Consider the following 9,461-nt stretch of genomic DNA (forward strand, 5'->3'; position numbering starts at 1 on the left):
ATTATCCTAATGGTCATAAGGCAATTAGAAACTTTACTCAGCCATTTATTTATAAGAAAATGAGGACACAGTGTCAATTTGTTCTCACTCATCACTTGCTTGTATAACTGATTATAAAAATAGGGTTATAGCATAGTAAAAGTACATTGATAAATACAACAGTAATTTCTGTCAATGTTTGTTCTTTATCCCTATAGCCAGTTGTAGGGGATATTTTTCCTTTTTGAAAGCAGCCTCCTTTAATGGAGACACTTAGAGAAAAGCCTATTTGATTGTGTACGTAAGTGTCAACACAAAGTCAGCTGTAGTAATTTGTGGCTTTCCTCCGTGGTTTGCTTGAAAGATCACTAAATGATCATTTAGCACTTCACGTATGAAAATATCACCATTTATACTGCAGCTGGACCGCTCTTAGCAGGGGCTCTGTGGTGTCCCAGAACAAGTCACAGCATTTTTATGAGCCCTTAACATGTAACTCAAATGGAACCGAAGCTCCACATTTAATGTTAGATCATCCTGAAGTATTTCTTTTCCTCATCGTTTTCACAATTCACCATGCAGTCATTGATGAGCTGCCCAAACACCATTCTTATCAAGAGGCAACTCATAAAATAACCAGTGCTAAGAAGACACAAATAACTGCTCAGTTAAACAAATTATTCAGTTTACAAATAAAAATTTAAACTGAATAACTCTAAAACTATTTAGTCTACAATAAAACTTCTTTGTTTACAATTAAGTTACCCTTACCCTTTCAAATTAAGAAGCATGTATATTTGGGTACATGTAAATGTGAAAGCTAGTTTGGTGTGGTCAAGTATTGGGCAAGATTCCCCATTCATCTCTGCCAAGACCCTGTTATTTTAGTGAGATTAAGGTTCCAGTTGCTTCAGCCCAAGACCTCTCTGGAGCAGACATTCTGCTATTCTGGTTAACTTAGGCCCATTTCTTTCCCAAGTGAGTAAATACTTAAGTTCCCATGCTGAGGCAGCTGAAGTGACTTTTCATTTGGCACACTGATTCTGGGAGTGTAATACATGTTTGTTGAAACTATGCTTTGGGCTAGAACAACGTATTTTTATGATTACAACTTATTAACATGTATTGAGAATAGATATTGTACTTGGTCCCCACACAATACATAAAGGATATCATCATTCCTACAGATGGAAATAAGCAGCTTGGATGATTATATTATTGATGACATTTATATCCCTCTGGAAATATAGTTGAGTTGGGAATACAGATATTGAACACATAGTTACAGGTGAGGCCAGCTTTATAAAAAAAGTGCAGTACACTATGTATGGGCAAAGAGATGAGAAGTTTCCACACTGAACATTACAAGAGATTGCTGAAAGAAATGAAAGACCTGAATAAGTAAAGTCCTATGCCATGTTTATGGATTGGGAAATTCTTGTTAAAATGTAAATTGTCCCCAAACTGATCTATAGATTCCATGCAGCCTCAATCAGAATTTCAGCAGCTTTTTTAGATAGAAATTGACAAGCTGTTTCTAAATTGTATATGGAAATAGAAAGAGCCTAAAATAGTCAAAGCATTTAAAAAAACATTATAAAATTGGAGAACTTTCATTACCTGATTTCAGGACTTAAAGCTACAATAATCAAGACTGTGGTATTGGCATAAGAATAAGTTACCAGATCTGTGAAAAAGAATAGGAAGTGGAGTTAATTTTTGACAAAGGTGTTAAGGGGCATATTGGGTGGAGGGCGGCGGGGGGGATTGTCTTTTCAACAAATAGTGCTGAATCAACTAGATATCTCCATGTGGAAATAAATAAACCTCAACTCCTACCTCATACTATATACAAAAGTACTTTTAAAAGGACCATAGAACTAAACATATAGCTGAAATTACAAAGCTTCTAGAAGAAAACATGGAAGAAAATATTGTGGAGTTGTAGAGAAAGATTTCTTAGACAGGATACAAGAAAACACTAATCATAAGAGAAAAATAATTGATAAAATGGATTTTATCAAAATTATAAACTCCTGTTCTTCAAAAGACATCATTAAAAAATAAAAAGGTAAGCCCACAAAGAAATTATTTATTATATATATCTCATATAAATCTTGCATCTAAAATGTATAAAAAACTCCTACACCTCAATAAGAATATAAAAAACTAAAAATTGGGCAAAAGATTAGAATATATATCTCACAAATTTGTAGCACTTGAAAAATAGCACATGAAAGAAAAACCATTAGTCATTAAGGAAATGGAAATTAAACAACAATGAGAAATCACTTCACACCTAATGGCTAAAATGGGAAAAGCCTGAAATATCAGAGGTTGGCAAGGATGTGGAACAATGGGAACACTATAGCTGGCTGGCATAAATGTAAAATAATACAAGTACTTATAAAAATATTTGAAAGCTTCTTATAAAATTAAATATCTACCTTCTCTAAATGTACAGCAATTCTATCTCAAAATATTTGCCTAAAAGAAAAAAAAATACATCCATGGAATAATTTGTAGATGAATGCTCAATAGCCCCAATCTGGAAAACAAAAAACAAACATGTTCACAGCATGAAACAAATATGTATGTTCACAGCGTGAAATTCTACTTATTAAAAAAAAATTAAAGAACTGCTAATTGAGTGATAGCATGGATGAATTCTTACAGACATGTTGGGCAAAAGAAGAGACACAATGGGTGTCTGCTGTATGAAGTTCTAGAGTAGATAAAACTAATTCAGCTGGGAAAAAATCAGAACTGTGGTTTCCTGGGGTAGGGGTGGAGTGGGCTCACAGGAACTTCATCATGGAACGATGGAATTACTCTGGATCTTGATTGTGGTGTCATTTACAAAGCCATTTACACCCGTTAAAATACATCACACATACACTTGAAAGTTGTGCATCTTATTTTATATAAATTATACCCAACAGAGTTGATTTATTTTTCAAAGAATATTCCTCCCTCAAAGTAACATAATAGGCATTTTAAAAGTGAAAAAATGTTCTGTTTTCATTGATATAGAAAATGCCTTCCCGCATGACTGTCTATCACAAACGGTCTTTGATGACTTTTAAATTCTAATGTCTAAGCAACAAGCAGTAACAATAGTTACCATCTACTTAGTGCCATCTATAAGCAAGATTCTCTGCCATACACTTACAAACATTTCATTCTCACAACAACCCTGCAAGATAGGTCTTATCTTCATCTTCGGATGAGAAATCCAAGTCTCAGAATAGTTAAGCAATTTGTCCAAGAACATCCTGCCAGTAGAAAGTTGAGGTAGCAGTTATCCAAAAACTTGTCTCCATCACCCATATTCTTTCTACTATTTGTCACCTTCCAGTTAATTCATATGTCAGACTTATTCCAATGCCATTTAGCCATGGGCACTAGGTAAACAGCCATTGTTAGTCTATTCATTTAATTGGTCTGGTCACAATGTCCTCGTCATGTTACCTTTAATGAGTCACTCATTTAATAATTATCCAAATAATTAAGACAAAGAAAGAAAACCAAAGAAACAAATACTTAACCTTCTTTCGACTTCACATGGCAAGAGTTTAATATGGTGTTTATAACAGGATAGACCTGGGTTCAAGATCTAGCTTCGGCAGTTTTTAACTGAGCATATTGCTTAATCTCTCTAAGCTTCTATTTCCTACATGAAATGAAAGTACTAATGACCACCTCATAGGGTTGTTGTGAGGATAAAGTGAGGTAATACATCTAAGAACTTTGCATTAGGCTAAGAACACTGTAAATGACTAGAGATAAAAATGTTTGTTATTAATGAGAGGGCAGATATCATTTGTTAGAAAAGCTGATTAATTGCTTATTTTTCTTATTATTGCATATTTCCTTATTATTTCCTTTTACTAGGGACCATTTTAGCAAGCCTGGAAAGACCCTGTGTATTCAACTCAATTATCTGGACTTCAGAGATTCTTTAGCCAAAAATCATTCTAGGGTTGTATACATTTAGTTTCCACTTAATATTTATTTAATATTTTCACTCAAACAATTCATTTAATATTTTCCATATTCCATTGTATTATTTGCCCTTATATTACTTCCAATAACTTATATGGACAATTGAGAATAAAGTATACAAGATATGCCACTGTCTTGTTCTCTGTAAGTAGCCCAAAACAATGGTCGAACTGTCCAGTGCCATTATGTGACCTATAGGGACACGATTCCCACAACTATGAGCTTCAGTTTTTCCCTTTTTATTTTCCACCCTCTTGAAGAAACCCCTGAAACAGTGAAAATGTAAAAAAAGAAAATAGGTAGAAGCCAAATAAGCCAATGTTTGTAACAATGTATTAACTATAACTAACTGGGCCTGCTTTAAAAGACTCTCCTGGCTTTAAAAGGCATTATATAAAATTCTTTGATTCTCTGCTTAGGGTGTTATATAATTGAGAGAAAGTAAGATGATACAATGAGTAGTATTCTAATAATAACAGAAAAAGAAAGTATGATTCTCAAAACTGACCTTAAACCCAATCAGGGAACAAGTTTTCATCTTTACAGCCCCATCACAATCTTCCTTCCACTCTGCCTCTATTCCAAACGTAAAACACCTTCAAATGTTCTCAGAACTATCATTTTTATAGGGAAGAGAAAAAAACAAACTCCATGAAATTTGCAATAGGTTATTAGTAATTTGTCGTCTTGCTCCTCCTGGGCCTCCAAAGAAAGCAGTGCACCTTGGGTTAAGTTAAAGCAGTGGGCTTACTATGGTGCATTGTAACTATGGCCCAGTTAAACATCAATGTCCTTTCCACTTCTCTCCTACCATCTTAGAGGATCACATGCAGGTTATATTGGATTAAATAACTTTTAGGGTTCTGCGACAGTGAAGCTGAATCCAGAAAGAGCTGAGGAGCAGCAAACAGGCCAGGATGTAGAGCCAGAGTGCACGGTACTCTATCAGTTAAAAACAGAAACGACCTAGTACACCCCACAGCATGAACAGTTGCCTCATTGTCATTGGACAGTCCGTCAGGCCTAATCAAATCACTTGGGCTTCACTTGTAGGCAGTTTTGCCAACTGGCTGATTCCTTATTTTTGTGGTCAATATAACCAAATTACTTTGAACTTTGTTTCATTGAATTTCAAAGACCCATTCTCCTATCATAACTTCACCTCTTCTCATTTCTTCCATTTTGTTCTAGTTACTAACATTATTTACTTAATCACATATGAATATGCGTTAAAGATACCAGAATGAAATACTTTTCCATTCCCTAGGGTTAAGCTCCACTTTTCCATTCCCTAGGTGGCCCAAGGGGATAGGTAACCAAACAAGATATATTTAAAATTCATTATTTCTGGAATTCTCCTACCCAGTCTGTTTACAGATTTTTTTTTCCAGTTCAGTCTTGACACACAGACAAGTGTGTACCAACTGTCTACTTTTTATATTTGGGTGAGTACCTGGAAGTGGTATGTGGTAAAAGACAAGAATGAGGAGAAGGAACACAAGCACACTGTTAACTCCAAGACAACCTTACCCCTTGCCTTCATTTTACTCCAAGTGAAAAGATTCCTGGTTTTTTATTTCACTCTGTTACCCATTTTGAATTACCTTTTTAAATGTGTTCATGTCCTCACTCACCCCTCAGTTCATCCCCCTGGTGTTGGATGTCATACCTACCGCTTTTCTCAATAATTTTCCCCTTACAGATCTCCAGCTTCACACTTTCATTATTCTACTTCCTCTGATGTTTTCGAACTACACAGCATCAAAGCACATATGAGCATTAGTCTTGACCAAAGAATAGGATTTATGAGCTTCCTGAGCCCCAAACAAAAGAATTTCTGTTCCACCCGGAGTCCTTTGACAATGGCATTGGTGTTCTGGAATTGGTTGTTCAGAAACACTACTATATGGTTTGGGCTTTCTATGTAACACAACTTTCCATTTATATGGAAAATATTATTCCCAAAATATAAATACAGTTAAGTATCAGGAACATAGCTTTATGACCACTTTCCCTTTTATGACAGCTTCCCCATTTTGGGCCAGATTTTGCAGTTGAACTCCTTAATATTGATACCTTAGAACCTTAAATAAAAATTTTTAAAAAGTGACATCAGCCTGACCAGTGTGGCTCAGCAGTTGAACATCAACCCAGAAACCAAGAGATTGTAGGTTCGATTTCTGGTCAGGGCACATGCTTGGGTTTTGTGGACTCGATCCCCAGTAGGGGCCATGCAGGAGGCAGCTAATTGATGATGTTTCTCTCTCATCAATGTTTCTGTCTCTCTGTCTGCCTCCCTTCCTCTCTTTCTAAAAATCAATAAAAACACTTTTTTTAAAAAAAAAAGTGACATCATTCCATCTCTCTTCCTCTTATGGTATACGCTGCAAAATTGTCCACAAAAAGAAAGTCTCAATATCAAAGTGAAAACATCTGTGGATTTTACCAAAACTAAAGGTATCTTGATATAGCTGCAGTTACCATTATTATTATTTCAGTGCTGAGTAGAAGGAATTGTGGTTTCTCCAATATTGTGAATAATCGTTTTGTCATTAAACAGAGAGTACAATATGTGTCTAGACTAACTCCCATAGGGCCCACAAACACTTTCAATTGTCCCCAATGTGGTAGCCACATGTTTGTTTTCAGCTGGCTGAGTCTTAAGCCAGAGTTTAGAGAAAGTGGAAGAGAGAGAAAACCAATTAAGTGTCTCTTTAGGATGTGTCACAAAGGGTAATGCGCTTCCCCCCATAAAGTAGTGCTTTTAAAGAAAATAAATATTGCACACCATTACTGTTCTCATTAGTTACTTATATTCTGATAAGAGTATAAAGACATTTTTAAAACTGTTGGAGCAAATTCAAAAATTGGTGAACCTCATTCAGCTATAAATTCTGAGAATGCATGAACTCATTGATATTCATTGAGTGCTCATGTGTGCCAATTACCATTACGGCATACTACACTTCAGAGCATAAATGTGTTCAAAGTATTTGTAAAGGAAATAAATGGATATTGAATTTCACTGATGGGAAATAAGTAAAAAAGGAAAATGACAGTCTGCAAACTCTAGCTCACACATAAAATACATCCAATGTTTTAAAGTCCAACTGAAGTAATTATTCAATTAAATATTAATAATAATAATGAAACACTATAGTGAATGAATTGAAAGTAGTTGCAAGTACTTAGACATACACAAAAATCAGAGATTTTAAAACTAGAAAAACTACTTTAGAAAAGATTTGGATAATTCTTGATTCCTACAGATAACTGAGAGCCAGGGAAAGTAAATCAACTGTCCAAAGATACACAGCTTTTTTGTGTGAGCACCAGGATTGGAAACAAGGCTATTTTATCTGAGATCCAGCATAAACTTTCTTCCCTCCATTAGGAGCTGCTGTGGTCGGCCGCTCTGACAGTGACCTCCACAGCAGAGGTCTTCCCTCGGGAACATGTGGTCAAGCACTAGCAGTTACAGGCTTCTCTCTTCTGGGGAATACACTTCATGGGTGCACGCAGAATCTTTTTCAGATGAGAGGTAATTATACACTCTCCCTTCCTGCTACTCCTATAATTTGGCCTGTCCATTCAAATTATATACACCTGCTTCTTTTTACTCTATCTTCTCTTTGTGGGTTTGGAGAAATTGACTAGTTTAATTTTAACCACAGCATCAAGTCCATAAAATGACAGCTGGAGATGTCTCTGACCTTCGCAGAAAGAAATGACACCATTGACCTGTCATCAGTGGGATTTGCACTTGAAGTTTTATCTTCATCATATAAGCAATAGGTTTGCTAATCCACTGGCAAGCTTCCATCTGACACCTCTTTGTGACCAAAGACACTATGGGGTCATAGGCAGAGCAAATCCAACTGGACTCAAAAAGAGCCAAACCTATCACCTTGGACTCAAAATTGTGTGATCGGAGTAGTTGAAAGAAGCGGCCACAATTCCCCCAGTGTCAGTCAGGGTTCTTTAGGTGGCAAATAACAGATATTGACTCTGTACAAAGGAACACATTGGGAAAAAAATGGAAGGACCAGTTGTTCAAAGATATTGGTGTAACACAGCTCAGGGGGAATCTGTGTAGCAAGACCCCACAGACAAGTTCTTCAGTAGTGGGGAGCGTGGACCCCAACATTGTTGACTTCTGTGTCTTTCTGCTTAAGAGTCAAATTCTAGGGAGACAGTGTGATGAGCCAAGCTTGGATATCATGACCACTACCTGAAGCGGGGGAAGTCTCATGAATGCTCAGTTAGTGCCACAACTCAATGGGTAGAGGAAGTTTCCCAAAGGAAAATAGTTGTTCAAAACAACAACAACAACAACAACTACAACAAAAGGGAAATGGATGCTGAGCAGTCCAATTAGCAGATGTCCACAACATAACCAATGTGGAGAGACAGCGCCTGGCTGGCGTGGCTCAGTGGATGAGCATTGACCTATGAACCAGAAGGTCAGGGTTCAATTCCTGTCAGGGCACATGCCTGGGGTTGCAGGCTCGATCCCCAAAGTGGGCATGCAGGAGGCAGCTGGTGGATGATTCTCTCTCATCATTGATGTTTCTATCTCTCTTTCCCTCTCCCTTTCTCCCTGAAATAACTAAAAATATATTTTAAAAAAAACACGTGGAGTGGCAGAGACTAACAGAGATAGCTGAATATTGAAGTATTCAGCTCAAGGATGACACTAGCTCAGACAACAGCTCAAGGATGACACCAACAAAAGGTTATTAAAATCTGGTGTTGAGTCATAGTTTTAAGTCAAGCTGTTTAGCAGCAATTTTCCTTTGAAATGTCTCCAGCACTGCCCAAAACCTGTGTGGTATGTGAATATCTGGTCCATTAAGCATCTCTTTCCAACCTCCCACCCTATCCTCCTGCCCATTCTCCTCTGGCCACTCCTACACCCTTCTCTTTACCAAAATCTGAATCCCAGCTGTTTCTTTAGCAACATTTTTGTTTAAGTTGGAAGATCAATCAAACATCATAGGACTTTTCGATATTTAACAAATGGTGACTGACATTTTTAAAATCCAAAGTGAAACCTAATTATTAGATGTAAAAGAGAGAGGGGAAAAAAGTCAGATAAAATGCTTATTTGTCCTGAGTGCTCTCTCAGGCAGTCTCACCCCAGCCCCTGCTCAATGAAACTTCCTGGTAGACACTGTTGGGGTGAAAGATGGTTCTTTACTTCCACTCAAAGTACAGATCAGGCCAGCATTCTGAAAAAGAGGCAGGTTTCAGTGTTACTGGCTTTTGTTCTCTGCAAAATTTCACTTTTTGTTATTATTCACTGTAGGAAACAAATTTGTAACCCATTTCTCATGTTACCAACACACAAAAAACAAAATTTGATATCCTGGGGTTTATTTGCTGAGGGCACTTCCCATAAAAGTGAGTGAGTATGCATTGGAAAATGTGTCTGGGTAACTCCTTAAGGATAAATGTTAGTCACAATGGTTCCACCT

At 36.8% G+C, this 9,461-nt stretch overlaps 1 long non-coding RNA gene across 1 annotated transcript in view; it reads right to left on the bottom strand.

Moving 5' to 3' along the window:
• Nucleotides 1-9,218, bottom strand: part of LOC132232390 (uncharacterized) — a 53,000-nt gene extending 43,782 nt beyond the window's left edge. The window contains exon 1 of the long non-coding RNA XR_009452418.1: nucleotides 9,123-9,218. This is a non-coding gene — a long non-coding RNA (uncharacterized LOC132232390). The remainder of the gene's footprint in view (nucleotides 1-9,122) is intronic.
• Nucleotides 9,219-9,461: the final 243 nt, after the last annotated feature.

This window comes from Myotis daubentonii, chromosome 4 (genome assembly GCF_963259705.1).
Source record: "Myotis daubentonii chromosome 4, mMyoDau2.1, whole genome shotgun sequence".
NCBI classification, from domain to species: Eukaryota; Metazoa; Chordata; class Mammalia; order Chiroptera; family Vespertilionidae; genus Myotis; species Myotis daubentonii.